The following is a 17,817-nucleotide window of genomic DNA, read 5'->3' on the forward strand; positions in this document are numbered from 1 at the left end:
GCTACTGACCTCTCTGTCTCCCAGCTACTGCAAAACTCTGTCACCCAGCTACTGACCTCTCTGTCTCCCATCTACTGACCACTCTGTCTCCCAGCTACTGACCACTCTGTCTCCCAGACAACTGACCACTCTGTCTCTCAGCTACTGACCTCTCTGTCTCCCAGCTACTGACCACTCTGTCTCCCAGCTACTGATCACTCTGTCTCCCAGCTTCTGACCTCTCTCTCCCAGCTACTGACCACTCTGTCTCCCAGCTACTGACCACTCTGTCTCCCAGCTACTGACCTCTCTGTCTCTCAGCAACTGACCACTCTGTCTCCCAGCTACTGATCTCTCTGTCTCCCAGCTACTGACCACTCTGTCTCGCAGCTACTGACCACTCTGTCTCCCATCTACTGACCTCTCTGTCTCCCAGCTACTGACCTCTCTGTCCCCCAGCCACTGACCACTCTGTCTCCCAGCTACTGACCACTCTGTCTCCCAGCTACTGACCACTCTGTCTCCCAGCTTCTGACCTCTCTGTCTCCCAGCTACTGACCACTCTGTCTCCCAGCTACTGACCACTCTGTCTCCCAGCTACTGACCTCTCTGTCTCTCAGCAACTGACCACTCTGTCTCCCAGCTACTGATCTCTCTGTCTCCCAGCTACTGACCACTCTGTCTCGCAGCTACTGACCTCTCTGTCTCCCAGCTACTGACCACTCTGTCTCCCAGCTACTGATCTCTCTGTCTCCCAGCTACTGACCACTCTGTCTCGCAGCTACTGACCTCTCTGTCTCCCAGCTACTGACATCTCTGTCTCCCATCTACTGACCTCTCTGTCTCCCAGCTACTGCAACACTCTGTCTCCCAGCTACTGACTACTCTGTCTCCCAGCTACTGACCACGCTGTCTCCCAGCTACTGACCACTCTGTCTCTCAGCTACTGACCTCCCTGTCTCCCAGCTACTGACCACTCTGTCTCCCAGCTACTGACCACTCTGTCTCCCAGACAACTGACCACTCTGTCTCTCAGCTACTGACCTCTCTGTCTCCCTGCTACTGACCACTCTGTCTCCCAGCTACTGACCACTCTGTCTCCCAGCTACTGCAACACTCTGTCTCCCAGCTACTGACCACTCTGTCTCTCAGCTACTGACCACTCTGTCTCTCAGTTACTGACCTCTCTGTCTCCCAGCTACTGACCACTCTGTCTCCCAGCTACTGACCACTCTGTCTCCCAGCTACTGACCACTCTGTCTCCCAGCTACTGACCTCTCTGTCTCCCAGCTACACAACTCTCTGTCTCCCAGCTACTGACCTCTCTTTCTCCCAGCTACTGACCTCTCTGTCTCCCAGCTACTGACCACTCTGTCTCCCAGCTACTGACCACTCTGTCTCCCAGCTACTGACCTCTCTGTCTCCCAGCTACTTACCACTCTGTCTCCCAGCTACTGACCTCTCTGTCTCTCAGCAACTGACCACTCTGTCTCCCAGCTACTGATCTCTCTGTCTCCCAGCTACTGACCACTCTGTCTCGCAGCTACTGACCTCTCTGTCTCCCAGCTACTGACCACTCTGTCTCCCAGCTACTGACCACACTGTCTCCCAGCTACTGACCACTCTGTCTCCCAGCTACTGACCTCTCTGTCTCCCAGCAACTGACCACACTGTCTCCCAGCTACTGACCTCTCTGTCTCTCAGCTACTGACCACTCTGTCTCCCAGCTACTGACCTCTCTGTCTCCCAGCTACTGCAAAACTCTGTCACCCAGCTACTGACCTCTCTGTCTCCCATCTACTGACCACTCTGTCTCCCAGCTACTGACCACTCTGTCTCCCAGACAACTGACCACTCTGTCTCTCAGATACTGACCTCTCTGTCTCCCTGCTACTGACCAATCTGTCTCCCAGCTACTGACCACTCTGTCTCCCAGCTACTGCAACACTCTGTCTCTCAGCTACTGCAACACTCTGTCTCTCAGCTACTGACCACTCTGTCTCTCAGCTACTGACCTCTCTGTCTCCCAGCTACTGACCACTCTGTCTCTCAGCTACTGACCTCTCTGTCTCCCAGCTACTGACCTCTCTGTCCCCCAGCCACTGACCACTCTGTCTCCCAGCTACTGACCACTCTGTCTCCCAGCTACTGACCACTCTGTCTCCCAGCTTCTGACCTCTCTGTCTCCCAGCTACTGACCACTCTGTCTCCCAGCTACTGACCACTCTGTCTCCCAGCTACTGACCTCTCTGTCTCTCAGCAACTGACCACTCTGTCTCCCAGCTACTGATCTCTCTGTCTCCCAGCTACTGACCACTCTGTCTCGCAACTACTGACCTCTCTGTCTCCCAGTTACTGACCACTCTGTCTCCCAGCTACTGACCACACTGTCTCCCAGCTACTGACCAATCTGTCTCCCAGCTACTGACCTCTCTGTCTCCCAGCTACTGACCACTCTGTCTCCCAGCGACTGATCTCTCTGTCTCCCAGCTACTGACCACTCTGTCTCTCAGCTACTGACCTCCCTGTCTCCCAGCTACTGACCACTCTGTCTCCCAGCTACTGACCTCTCTGTCTCCCAGCTACTGACCACTCTGTCTCGCAGCTACTGACCTCTCTGTCTCCCAGCTACTGACCTCTCTGTCTCCCATCTACTGACCTCTCTGTCTCCCAGCTACTGACCACTATGTCTCCAAGCTACTGACCACACTGTCTCCCAGCTACTGCAACACTCTGTCTCCCAGCTACTGACCACTCTGTCTCCCAGCTACTGACCACTCTGTCTCCCAGCTACTGACCACTCTGTCTCTCAGCTACTGACCTCCCTGTCTCCCAGCTACTGACCACTCTGTCTCCCAGCTACTGACCACTCTGTCTCCCAGACAACTGACCACTCTGTCTCTCAGCTACTGACCTCTCTGTCTCCCAGCTACTGACCACTCTGTCTCCCAGCTACTGACCACTCTGTCTCCCAGCTACTGCAACACTCTGTCTCCCAGCTACTGACCACTCTGTCTCTCAGCTACTGACCACTCTGTCTCTCAGCTACTGACCTCTCTGTCTCCCAGCTACTGACCACTCTGTCTCCCAGCTACTGACCACTCTGTCTCCCAGCTACTGACCACTCTGTCTCCCAGCTACTGACCTCTCTGTCTCCCAGCTACACACCTCTCTGTCTCCCAGCTACTGACCACTCTGTCTCCCAGCCACTGACCACTCTGTCTCCCAGCTACTGACCACTGTGTCTCCCAGCTACTGACCACTCTGTCTCCCAGCTACTGACCTCTCTGTCTCCCAGCTACTTAGCACTCTGTCTCCCAGCTACTGACCACTCTGTCTCCCAGCTACTGACCTCTCTGTCTCTCAGCAACTGACCACTCTGTCTCCCAGCTACTGATCTCTCTGTCTCCCAGCTACTGTCCACTCTGTCTCGCAGCTACTGACCTCTCTGTCTCCCAGGTACTGACCACTCTGTCTCCCAGCTACTGACCACACTGTCTCCCAGCTACTGACCACTCTGTCTCCCAGCTACTGACCTCTCTGTCTCCCAGCTACTGACCACACTGTCTCCCAGCTACTGACCTCTCTGTCTCTCAGCTACTGACCACTCTGTCTCCCAGCTACTGACCTCTCTGTCTCCCAGCTACTGCAAAACTCTGTCACCCAGCTACTGACCTCTCTGTCTCCCATCTACTGACCACTCTGTCTCCCAGCTACTGACCACTCTGTCTCCCAGACTACTGACCACTCTGTCTCTCAGCTACTGACCTCTCTGTCTCCCAGCTACTGACCACTCTGTCTCCCAGCTACTGACCACTCTGTCTCCCAGCTTCTGACCTCTCTGTCTCCCAGCTACTGACCACTCTGTCTCCCAGCTACTGACCACTCTGTCTCCCAGCTACTGACCTCTCTGTCTCTCAGCAACTGACCACTCTGTCTCCCAGCTACTGATCTCTCTGTCTCCCAGCTACTGACCACTCTGTCTCGCAGCTACTGACCACTCTGTCTCCCATCTACTGACCTCTCTGTCTCCCAGCTACTGACCACTATGTCTCCAAGCTACTGACCACACTGTCTCCCAGCTACTGACCACTCTGTCTTCCAGCTACTGCAACACTCTGTCTCCCAGCTACTGCAACACTCTGTCTCCCAGCTACTGACCACTCTGTCTCTCAGCTACTGACCACTCTCTCTCAGCTACTGACCTATCTGTCTCCCAGCTACTGACCACTCTGTCTCCCAGCTACTGACCACTCTGTCTCCCAGCTACTGACCTCTCTGTCTCTCAGCTACTGACCTCTCTGTCTCCCAGCTACTGACCTCTCTGTCTCCCAGCCACTGACCACTCTGTCTCCCAGCTACTGACCACTCCGTCTCCCAGCTACTGACCACTCTGTCTCCCAGCTACTGACCTCTCTGTCTCCCAGCTACTGACCACTATGTCTCCCAGCTACTGACCACTCTGTCTCCCAGCTACTGACCTCTCTGTCTCTCAGCAACTGACCACTCTGTCTCCCAGCTACTGATCTCTCTGTCTCCCAGTTACTGACCACTCTGTCTCGCAGCTACTGACCTCACTGTCTCCCAGCTACTGACCACTCTGTCTCCCAGCTACTGACCACACTGTCTCCCAGCTACTGACCACTCTGTCTCCCAGCTACTGACCACTCTGTCTCGCAGCTACTGACCTCTCTGTCTCCCAGCTACTGACCTCTCTGTCTCCCATCTACTGACCTCTCTGTCTCCCAGCTACTGACCACTATGTCTCCAAGCTACTGACCACACTGTCTCCCAGCTACTGCAACACTCTGTCTCCCAGCTACTGACCACTCTGTCTCTCAGCTACTGACCACTCTGTCTCCCAGCTACTGACCACTCTGTCTCCCAGCTACTGACCACTCTGTCTCCCAGACAACTGACCACTCTGTCTCTCAGCTACTGACCTCTCTGTCTCCCTGCTACTGACCACTCTGTCTCCCAGCTACTGACCACTCTGTCTCCCAGCTACTGCAACACTCTGTCTCCCAGCTACTGACCACTCTGTCTCTCAGCTACTGACCACTCTGTCTCTCAGTTACTGACCTCTCTGTCTCCCAGCTAATGATCTCTCTGTCTCCCAGCTACTGATCTCTCTGTCTCCCAGCTACTGACCTCTCTGTCTCCCAGCTACTGACCTCTCTGTCTCCCATCTACTGACCTCTCTGTCTCCCAGCTACTGACCACTATGTCTCCAAGCTACTGACCACACTGTCTCCCAGCTACTGCAACACTCTGTCTCCCAGCTACTGACCACTCTGTCTCTCAGCTACTGACCTCCCTGTCTCCCAGCTACTGACCACTCTGTCTCCCAGCTACTGACCACTCTGTCTCCCAGACAACTGACCACTCTGTCTCTCAGCTACTGACCTCTCTGTCTCCCTGCTACTGACCACTCTGTCTCCCAGCTACTGACCACTCTGTCTCCCAGCTACTGCAACACTCTGTCTCCCAGCTACTGACCACTCTGTCTCTCAGCTACTGACCACTCTGTCTCTCAGTTACTGACCTCTCTGTCTCCCAGCTACTGACCACTCTGTCTCCCAGCTACTGACCACTCTGTCTCCCAGCTACTGACCACTCTGTCTCCCAGCTACTGACCTCTCTGTCTCCCAGCTACACACCTCTCTGTCTCCCAGCTACTGACCACTCTGTCTCCCAGCCACTGACCACTCTGTCTCCCAGCTACTGACCACTGTGTCTCCCAGCTACTGACCACTCTGTCTCCCAGCTACTGACCTCTCTGTCTCCCAGCTACTTAGCACTCTGTCTCCCAGCTACTGACCACTCTGTCTCCCAGCTACTGACCTCTCTGTCTCTCAGCAACTGACCACTCTGTCTCCCAGCTACTGATCTCTCTGTCTCCCAGCTACTGACCACTCTGTCTCGCAGCTACTGACCTCTCTGTCTCCCAGGTACTGACCACTCTGTCTCCCAGCTACTGACCACACTGTCTCCCAGCTACTGACCACTCTGTCTCCCAGCTACTGACCTCTCTGTCTCCCAGCTACTGACCACACTGTCTCCCAGCTACTGACCTCTCTGTCTCTCAGCTACTGACCACTCTATCTCCCAGCTACTGACCTCTCTGTCTCCCAGCTACTGCAAAACTCTGTCACCCAGCTACTGACCTCTCTGTCTCCCATCTACTGACCACTCTGTCTCCCAGCTACTGACCACTCTGTCTCCCAGACAACTGACCACTCTGTCTCTCAGCTACTGACCTCTCTGTCTCCCAGCTACTGACCACTCTGTCTCCCAGCTACTGACCACTCTGTCTCCCAGCTTCTGACCTCTCTGTCTCCCAGCTACTGACCACTCTGTCTCCCAGCTACTGACCACTCTGTCTCCCAGCTACTGACCTCTCTGTCTCTCAGCTACTGACCACTCTGTCTCCCAGCTACTGACCTCTCTGTCTCCCAGCTACTGACCACTCTGTCTCGCAGCTACTGACCACTCTGTCTCCCATCTACTGACCTCTCTGTCTCCCAGCTACTGACCACTATGTCTCCAAGCTACTGACCACACTGTCTCCCAGCTACTGACCACTCTGTCTCCCAGCTACAGCAACACTCTGTCTCCCAGCTACTGCAACACTCTGTCTCCCAGCTACTGACCACTCTGTCTCTCAGCTACTGACCACTCTCTCTCAGCTACTGACCTATCTGTCTCCCAGCTACTGACCACTCTGTCTCCCAGCTACTGACCACTCTGTCTCCCAGCTACTGACCTCTCTGTCTCTCAGCTACTGACCTCTCTGTCTCCCAGCTACTGACCTCTCTGTCTCCCAGCCACTGACCACTCTGTCTCCCAGCTACTGACCACTCCGTCTCCCAGCTACTGACCACTCTGTCTCCCAGCTACTGACCTCTCTGTCTCCCAGCTACTGACCACTCTGTCTCCCAGCTACTGACCACTCTGTCTCCCAGCTACTGACCTCTCTGTCTCTCAGCAACTGACCACTCTGTCTCCCAGCTACTGATCTCTCTGTCTCCCAGTTACTGACCACTCTGTCTCGCAGCTACTGACCTCACTGTCTCCCAGCTACTGACCACTCTGTCTCCCAGCTACTGACCACACTGTCTCCCAGCTACTGACCTCTCTGTCTCCCAGCTACTGACCACTCTGTCTCGCAGCTACTGACCTCTCTGTCTCCCAGCTACTGACCTCTCTGTCTCCCATCTACTGACCTCTCTGTCTCCCAGCTACTGACCACTATGTCTCCAAGCTACTGACCACACTGTCTCCCAGCTACTGCAACACTCTGTCTCCCAGCTACTGACCACTCTGTCTCTCAGCTACTGACCACTCTGTCTCCCAGCTACTGACCACTCTGTCTCCCAGCTACTGACCACTCTGTCTCCCAGACAACTGACCACTCTGTCTCTCAGCTACTGACCTCTCTGTCTCCCTGCTACTGACCACTCTGTCTCCCAGCTACTGACCACTCTGTCTCCCAGCTACTGCAACACTCTGTCTCCCAGCTACTGACCACTCTGTCTCTCAGCTACTGACCACTCTGTCTCTCAGTTACTGACCTCTCTGTCTCCCAGCTAATGATCTCTCTGTCTCCCAGCTACTGATCTCTCTGTCTCCCAGCTACTGACCTCTCTGTCTCCCAGCTACTGACCTCTCTGTCTCCCATCTACTGACCTCTCTGTCTCCCAGCTACTGACCACTATGTCTCCAGGCTACTGACCACACTGTCTCCCAGCTACTGCAACACTCTGTCTCCCAGCTACTGACCACTCTGTCTCTCAGCTACTGACCTCCCTGTCTCCCAGCTACTGACCACTCTGTCTCCCAGCTACTGACCACTCTGTCTCCCAGACAACTGACCACTCTGTCTCTCAGCTACTGACCTCTCTGTCTCCCTGCTACTGACCACTCTGTCTCCCAGCTACTGACCACTCTGTCTCCCAGCTACTGCAACACTCTGTCTCCCAGCTACTGACCACTCTGTCTCTCAGCTACTGACCACTCTGTCTCTCAGCTACTGACCACTCTGTCTCTCAGTTACTGACCTCTCTGTCTCCCAGCTAATGACCACACTGTCTCCCAGCTACTGATCTCTCTGTCTCCCAGCTACTGACCACTCTGTCTCGCAGCTACTGACCTCTCTGTCTCCCAGCTACTGACCTCTCTGTCTCCCATCTACTGACCTCTCTGTCTCCCAGCTACTGACCACTCTGTCTCCAGGCTACTGACCACACTGTCTCCCAGCTACTGCAACACTCTGTCTCCCAGCTACTGACTACTCTGTCTCCCAGCTACTGACCACTCTGTCTCCCAGCTACTGACCACTCTGTCTCTCAGCTACTGACCTCCCTGTCTCCCAGCTACTGACCACTCTGTCTCCCAGCTACTGACCACTCTGTCTCCCAGACAACTGACCACTCTGTCTCTCAGCTACTGACCTCTCTGTCTCCCTGCTACTGACCACTCTGTCTCCCAGCTACTGACCACTCTGTCTCCCAGCTACTGCAACACTCTGTCTCCCAGCTACTGACCACTCTGTCTCCCAGCTACTGACCTCTCTGTCTCCCAGCTACTGACCACACTGTCTCCCAGCTACTGACCTCTCTGTCTCTCAGCTACTGACCACTCTATCTCCCAGCTACTGACCTCTCTGTCTCCCAGCTACTGCAAAACTCTGTCACCCAGCTACTGACCTCTCTGTCTCCCATCTACTGACCACTCTGTCTCCCAGCTACTGACCACTCTGTCTCCCAGACAACTGACCACTCTGTCTCTCAGCTACTGACCTCTCTGTCTCCCAGCTACTGACCACTCTGTCTCCCAGCTACTGACCACTCTGTCTCCCAGCTTCTGACCTCTCTGTCTCCCAGCTACTGACCACTCTGTCTCCCAGCTACTGACCACTCTGTCTCCCAGCTACTGACCTCTCTGTCTCTCAGCAACTGACCACTCTGTCTCCCAGCTACTGATCTCTCTGTCTCCCAGCTACTGACCACTCTGTCTCGCAGCTACTGACCACTCTGTCTCCCATCTACTGACCTCTCTGTCTCCCAGCTACTGACCACTATGTCTCCAAGCTACTGACCACACTGTCTCCCAGCTACTGACCACTCTGTCTCCCAGCTACTGCAACACTCTGTCTCCCAGCTACTGCAACACTCTGTCTCCCAGCTACTGACCACTCTGTCTCTCAGCTACTGACCACTCTCTCTCAGCTACTGACCTATCTGTCTCCCAGCTACTGACCACTCTGTCTCCCAGCTACTGACCACTCTGTCTCCCAGCTACTGACCTCTCTGTCTCTCAGCTACTGACCTCTCTGTCTCCCAGCTACTGACCTCTCTGTCTCCCAGCCACTGACCACTCTGTCTCCCAGCTACTGACCACTCCGTCTCCCAGCTACTGACCACTCTGTCTCCCAGCTACTGACCTCTCTGTCTCCCAGCTACTGACCACTCTGTCTCCCAGCTACTGACCACTCTGTCTCCCAGCTACTGACCTCTCTGTCTCTCAGCAACTGACCACTCTGTCTCCCAGCTACTGATCTCTCTGTCTCCCAGTTACTGACCACTCTGTCTCGCAGCTACTGACCTCACTGTCTCCCAGCTACTGACCACTCTGTCTCCCAGCTACTGACCACACTGTCTCCCAGCTACTGATCTCTCTGTCTCCCAGCTACTGACCACTCTGTCTCGCAGCTACTGACCTCTCTGTCTCCCAGCTACTGACCTCTCTGTCTCCCATCTACTGACCTCTCTGTCTCCCAGCTACTGACCACTCTGTCTCCCAGCTACTGACCACACTGTCTCCCAGCTACTGCAACACTCTGTCTCCCAGCTACTGACCACTCTGTCTCTCAGCTACTGACCACTCTGTCTCCCAGCTACTGACCACTCTGTCTCCCAGCTACTGACCACTCTGTCTCCCAGACAACTGACCACTCTGTCTCTCAGCTACTGACCTCTCTGTCTCCCTGCTACTGACCACTCTGTCTCCCAGCTACTGACCACTCTGTCTCCCAGCTACTGCAACACTCTGTCTCCCAGCTACTGACCACTCTGTCTCTCAGCTACTGACCACTCTGTCTCTCAGTTACTGACCTCTCTGTCTCCCAGCTAATGATCTCTCTGTCTCCCAGCTACTGATCTCTCTGTCTCCCAGCTACTGACCTCTCTGTCTCCCAGCTACTGACCTCTCTGTCTCCCATCTACTGACCTCTCTGTCTCCCAGCTACTGACCACTATGTCTCCCAGGCTACTGACCACACTGTCTCCCAGCTACTGCAACACTCTGTCTCCCAGCTACTGACCACTCTGTCTCTCAGCTACTGACCTCCCTGTCTCCCAGCTACTGACCACTCTGTCTCCCAGCTACTGACCACTCTGTCTCCCAGACAACTGACCACTCTGTCTCTCAGCTACTGACCTCTCTGTCTCCCTGCTACTGACCACTCTGTCTCCCAGCTACTGACCACTCTGTCTCCCAGCTACTGCAACACTCTGTCTCCCAGCTACTGACCACTCTGTCTCTCAGCTACTGACCACTCTGTCTCTCAGCTACTGACCACTCTGTCTCTCAGTTACTGACCTCTCTGTCTCCCAGCTACTGACCACTCTGTCTCCCAGCTACTGATCTCTCTGTCTCCCAGCTACTGACCACTCTGTCTCGCAGCTACTGACCTCTCTGTCTCCCAGCTACTGACCTCTCTGTCTCCCATCTACTGACCTCTCTGTCTCCCAGCTACTGACAACTATGTCTCCAAGCTACTGACCACACTGTCTCCCAGCTACTGCAACACTCTGTCTCCCAGCTACTGACTACTCTGTCTCCCAGCTACTGACCACTCTGTCTCCCAGCTACTGACCACTCTGTCTCTCAGCTACTGACCTCCCTGTCTCCCAGCTACTGACCACTCTGTCTCCCAGCTACTGACCACTCTGTCTCCCAGACAACTGACCACTCTGTCTCTCAGCTACTGACCTCTCTGTCTCCCTGCTACTGACCACTCTGTCTCCCAGCTACTGACCACTCTGTCTCCCAGCTACTGCAACACTCTGTCTCCCAGCTACTGACCACTCTGTCTCTCAGCTACTGACCACTCTGTCTCTCAGTTACTGACCTCTCTGTCTCCCAGCTACTGACCACTCTGTCTCCCAGCTACTGACCACTCTGTCTCCCAGCTACTGACCTCTCTGTCTCCCAGCTACACACCTCTCTGTCTCCCAGCTACTGACCTCTCTTTCTCCCAGCTACTGACCTCTCTGTCTCCCAGCTACTGACCACTCTGTCTCCCAGCTACTGACCACTCTGTCTCCCAGCTACTGACCTCTCTGTCTCCCAGCTACTTACCACTCTGTCTCCCAGCTACTGACCACTCTGTCTCCCAGCTACTGAACTCTCTATCTCTCAGCAACTGACCACTCTGTCTCCCAGCTACTGATCTCTCTGTCTCCCAGCTACTGACCACTCTGTCTCGCAGCTACTGACCTCTCTGTCTCCCAGCTACTGACCACTCTGTCTCCCAGCTACTGACCACACTGTCTCCCAGCTACTGACCACTCTGTCTCCCAGCTACTGACCTCTCTGTCTCCCAGCTACTGACCACACTGTCTCCCAGCTACTGACCTCTCTGTCTCTCAGCTACTGACCACTCTATCTCCCAGCTACTGACCTCTCTGTCTCCCAGCTACTGCAAAACTCTGTCACCCAGCTACTGACCTCTCTGTCTCCCATCTACTGACCACTCTGTCTCCCAGCTACTGACCACTCTGTCTCCCAGACAACTGACCACTCTGTCTCTCAGCTACTGACCTCTCTGTCTCCCAGCTACTGACCACTCTGTCTCCCAGCTACTGACCACTCTGTCTCCCAGCTTCTGACCTCTCTGTCTCCCAGCTACTGACCACTCTGTCTCCCAGCTACTGACCACTCTGTCTCCCAGCTACTGACCTCTCTGTCTCTCAGCTACTGACCACTCTGTCTCCCAGCTACTGATCTCTCTGTCTCCCAGCTACTGACCACTCTGTCTCGCAGCTACTGACCTCTCTGTCTCCCATCTACTGACCTCTCTGTCTCCCAGCTACTGACCACTATGTCTCCAAGCTACTGACCACACTGTCTCCCAGCTACTGACCACTCTGTCTCCCAGCTACTGCAACACTCTGTCTCCCAGCTACTGCAACACTCTGTCTCCCAGCTACTGACCACTCTGTCTCTCAGCTACTGACCACTCTCTCTCAGCTACTGACCTATCTGTCTCCCAGCTACTGACCACTCTGTCTCCCAGCTACTGACCACTCTGTCTCCCAGCTACTGACCTCTCTGTCTCTCAGCTACTGACCTCTCTGTCTCCCAGCTACTGACCTCTCTGTCTCCCAGCCACTGACAACTCTGTCTCCCAGCTACTGACCACTCCGTCTCGCAGCTACTGACCACTCTGTCTCCCAGCTACTGACCTCTCTGTCTCCCAGCTACTGACCACTCTGTCTCCCAGCTACTGACCACTCTGTCTCCCAGCTACTGACCTCTCTGTCTCTCAGCAACTGACCACTCTGTCTCCCAGCTACTGACCTCTCTGTCTCCCAGTTACTGACCACTCTGTCTCGCAGCTACTGACCTCACTGTCTCCCAGCTACTGACCACTCTGTCTCCCAGCTACTGACCACACTGTCTCCCAGCTACTGATCTCTCTGTCTCCCAGCTACTGACCACTCTGTCTCGCAGCTACTGACCTCTCTGTCTCCCAGCTACTGACCTCTCTGTCTCCCATCTACTGACCTCTCTGTCTCCCAGCTACTGACCACTATGTCTCCAAGCTACTGACCACACTGTCTCCCAGCTACTGCAACACTCTGTCTCCCAGCTACTGACCACTCTGTCTCTCAGCTACTGACCACTCTGTCTCCCAGCTACTGACCACTCTGTCTCCCAGCTACTGACCACTCTGTCTCCCAGACAACTGACCACTCTGTCTCTCAGCTACTGACCTCTCTGTCTCCCTGCTACTGACCACTCTGTCTCCCAGCTACTGACCACTCTGTCTCCCAGCTACTGCAACACTCTGTCTCCCAGCTACTGACCACTCTGTCTCTCAGCTACTGACCACTCTGTCTCTCAGCTACTGACCTCTCTGTCTCCCAGCTAATGACCTCTCTGTCTCCCAGCTACTGACCTCTCTGTCTCGCAGCTACTGACCTCTCTGTCTCCCAGCTACTGACCTCTCTGTCTCCCATCTACTGACCTCTCTGTCTCCCAGCTACTGACCACTATGTCTCCCAGCTACTGACCACACTGTCTCCCAGCTACTGCAACACTCTGTCTCCCAGCTACTGACCACTCTGTCTCTCAGCTACTGACCTCTCTGTCTCCCAGCTACTGACCACTCTGTCTCCCAGCTACTGACCACTCTGTCTCCCAGACAACTGACCACTCTGTCTCTCAGCTACTGACCTCTCTGTCTCCCTGCTACTGACCACTCTGTCTCCCAGCTACTGACCACTCTGTCTCCCAGCTACTGCAACACTCTGTCTCCCAGCTACTGACCACTCTGTCTCTCAGCTACTGACCACTCTGTCTCTCAGCTACTGACCACTCTGTCTCTCAGTTACTGACCTCTCTGTCTCCCAGCTAATGACCACACTGTCTCCCAGCTACTGATCTCTCTGTCTCCCAGCTACTGACCACTCTGTCTCGCAGCTACTGACCTCTCTGTCTCCCAGCTACTGACCTCTCTGTCTCCCATCTACTGACCTCTCTGTCTCCCAGCTACTGACAACTATGTCTCCAAGCTACTGACCACACTGTCTCCCAGCTACTGCAACACTCTGTCTCCCAGCTACTGACTACTCTGTCTCCCAGCTACTGACCACTCTGTCTCCCAGCTACTGACCACTCTGTCTCTCAGCTACTGACCTCCCTGTCTCCCAGCTACTGACCACTCTGTCTCCCAGCTACTGACCACTCTGTCTCCCAGACAACTGACTACTCTGTCTCTCAGCTACTGACCTCTCTGTCTCCCTGCTACTGACCACTCTGTCTCCCAGCTACTGACCACTCTGTCTCCCAGCTACTGCAACACTCTGTCTCCCAGCTACTGACCACTCTGTCTCTCAGCTACTGACCACTCTGTCTCTCAGTTACTGACCTCTCTGTCTCCCAGCTACTGACCACTCTGTCTCCCAGCTACTGACCACTCTGTCTCCCAGCTACTGACCACTCTGTCTCCCAGCTACTGACCTCTCTGTCTCCCAGCTACACACCTCTCTGTCTCCCAGCTACTGACCTCTCTTTCTCCCAGCTACTGACCTCTCTGTCTCCCAGCTACTGACCACTCTGTCTCCCAGCTACTGACCACTCTGTCTCCCAGCTACTGACCTCTCTGTCTCCCAGCTACTTACCACTCTGTCTCCCAGCTACTGACCACTCTGTCTCCCAGCTACTGAACTCTCTGTCTCTCAGCAACTGACCACTCTGTCTCCCAGCTACTGATCTCTCTGTCTCCCAGCTACTGACCACTCTGTCTCGCAGCTACTGACCTCTCTGTCTCCCAGCTACTGACCACTCTGTCTCCCAGCTACTGACCACACTGTCTCCCAGCTACTGACCACTCTGTCTCCCAGCTACTGACCTCTCTGTCTCCCAGCTACTGACCACACTGTCTCCCAGCTACTGACCTCTCTGTCTCTCAGCTACTGACCACTCTATCTCCCAGCTACTGACCTCTCTGTCTCCCAGCTACTGCAAAACTCTGTCACCCAGCTACTGACCTCTCTGTCTCCCATCTACTGACCACTCTGTCTCCCAGCTACTGACCACTCTGTCTCCCAGACAACTGACCACTCTGTCTCTCAGCTACTGACCTCTCTGTCTCCCAGCTACTGACCAATCTGTCTCCCAGCTACTGACCACTCTGTCTCCCAGCTACTGCAACACTCTGTCTCTCAGCTACTGCAACACTCTGTCTCCCAGCTACTGCAACACTCTGTCTCCCAGCTGCTGACCACTCTGTCTCCCAGCTACTGACCTCTCTGTCTCTCAGCAACTGACCACTCTGTCTCCCAGCTACTGATCTCTCTGTCTCCCAGCTACTGACCACTCTGTCTCGCAGCTACTGACCTCTCTGTCTCCCAGCTACTGACCACTCTGTCTCCCAGCTACTGACCACACTGTCTCCCAGCTACTGACCACTCTGTCTCCCAGCTACTGACCTCTCTGTCTCCCAGCTACTGACCACACTGTCTCCCAGCTACTGACCTCTCTGTCTCTCAGCTACTGACCACTCTATCTCCCAGCTACTGACCTCTCTGTCTCCCAGCTACTGACCTCTCTGTCTCCCATCTACTGACCACTCTGTCTCCCAGCTACTGACCACTCTGTCTCCCAGACAACTGACCACTCTGTCTCTCAGCTACTGACCTCTCTGTCTCCCAGCTACTGACCAATCTGTCTCCCAGCTACTGACCACTCTGTCTCCCAGCTACTGCAACACTCTGTCTCTCAGCTACTGCAACACTCTGTCTCCCAGCTGCTGACCACTCTGTCTCTCAGCTACTGACCACTCTGTCTCTCAGCTACTGACCTCTCTGTCTCCCAGCTACTGACCACTCTGTCTCCCAGCTACTGACCACTCTGTCTCCCAGCTACTGACCACTCTGTCTCCCAGCTACTGACCACACTGTCTCCCAGCTACAGACCTCTCTGTCTCTCAGCTACTGACCTCTCTGTCTCCCAGCTACTGACCTCTCTGTCCCCCAGCCACTGACCACTCTGTCTCCCAGCTACTGACCACTCTGTCTCCCAGCTACTGACCACTCTGTCTCCCAGCTTCTGACCTCTCTGTCTCCCAGCTACTGACCACTCTGTCTCCCAGCTACTGACCACTCTGTCTCCCAGCTACTGACCTCTCTGTCTCTCAGCAACTGACCACTCTGTCTCCCAGCTACTGATCTCTCTGTCTCCCAGCTACTGACCACTCTGTCTCGCAGCTACTGACCTCTCTGTCTCCCAGTTACTGACCACTCTGTCTCCCAGCTACTGACCACACTGTCTCCCAGCTACTGACCTCTCTGTCTCCCAGCTACTGACCACTCTGTCTCCCAGCTACTGATCTCTCTGTCTCCCAGCTACTGACCACTCTGTCTCGCAGCTACTGACCTCTCTGTCTCCCAGCTACTGACATCTCTGTCTCCCATCTACTGACCTCTCTGTCTCCCAGCTACTGACCACTATGTCTCCAAGCTACTGACCACACTGTCTCCCAGCTACTGCAACACTCTGTCTCCCAGCTACTGACTACTCTGTCTCCCAGCTACTGACCACTCTGTCTCCCAGCTACTGACCACTCTGTCTCTCAGCTACTGACCTCCCTGTCTCCCAGCTACTGACCACTCTGTCTCCCAGCTACTGACCACTCTGTCTCCCAGACAACTGACCACTCTGTCTCTCAGCTACTGACCTCTCTGTCTCCCTGCTACTGACCACTCTGTCTCCCAGCTACTGACCACTCTGTCTCCCAGCTACTGCAACACTCTGTCTCCCAGCTACTGACCACTCTGTCTCTCAGCTACTGACCACTCTGTCTCTCAGTTACTGACCTCTCTGTCTCCCAGCTACTGACCACTCTGTCTCCCAGCTACTGACCATTCTGTCTCCCAGCTACTGACCACTCTGTCTCCCAGCTACTGACCTCTCTGTCTCCCAGCTACACACCTCTCTGTCTCCCAGCTACTGACCTCTCTTTCTCCCAGCTACTGACCTCTCTGTCTCCCAGCTACTGACCACTCTGTCTCCCAGCTACTGACCACTCTGTCTCCCAGCTACTGACCTCTCTGTCTCCCAGCTACTTACCACTCTGTCTCCCAGCTACTGACCACTCTGTCTCCCAGCTACTGAACTCTCTGTCTCTCAGCAACTGACCACTCTGTCTCCCAGCTACTGATCTCTCTGTCTCCCAGCTACTGACCACTCTGTCTCGCAGCTACTGACCTCTCTGTCTCCCAGCTACTGACCACTCTGTCTCCCAGCTACTGACCACACTGTCTCCCAGCTACTGACCACTCTGTCTCCCAGCTACTGACCTCTCTGTCTCCCAGCTACTGACCACACTGTCTCCCAGCTACTGACCTCTCTGTCTCTCAGCTACTGACCACTCTATCTCCCAGCTACTGACCTCTCTGTCTCCCAGCTACTGCAAAACTCTGTCACCCAGCTACTGACCTCTCTGTCTCCCATCTACTGACCACTCTGTCTCCCAGCTACTGACCACTCTGTCTCCCAGACAACTGACCACTCTGTCTCTCAGCTACTGACCTCTCTGTCTCCCAGCTACTGACCAATCTGTCTCCCAGCTACTGACCACTCTGTCTCCCAGCTACTGCAACACTCTGTCTCCCAGCTACTGCAACACTCTGTCTCCCAGCTGCTGACCACTCTGTCTCCCAGCTACTGACCTCTCTGTCTCTCAGCAACTGACCACTCTGTCTCCCAGCTACTGATCTCTCTGTCTCCCAGCTACTGACCACTCTGTCTCGCAGCTACTGACCTCTCTGTCTCCCAGCTACTGACCACTCTGTCTCCCAGCTACTGACCACACTGTCTCCCAGCTACTGACCACTCTGTCTCCCAGCTACTGACCTCTCTGTCTCCCAGCTACTGACCACACTGTCTCCCAGCTACTGACCTCTCTGTCTCTCAGCTACTGACCACTCTATCTCCCAGCTACTGACCTCTCTGTCTCCCAGCTACTGCAAAACTCTGTCACCCAGCTACTGACCTCTCTGTCTCCCATCTACTGACCACTCTGTCTCCCAGCTACTGACCACTCTG

Source organism: Salmo salar, chromosome ssa11 (genome assembly GCF_905237065.1).
Source record: "Salmo salar chromosome ssa11, Ssal_v3.1, whole genome shotgun sequence".
Lineage (NCBI taxonomy): Eukaryota > Metazoa > Chordata > Actinopteri > Salmoniformes > Salmonidae > Salmo > Salmo salar.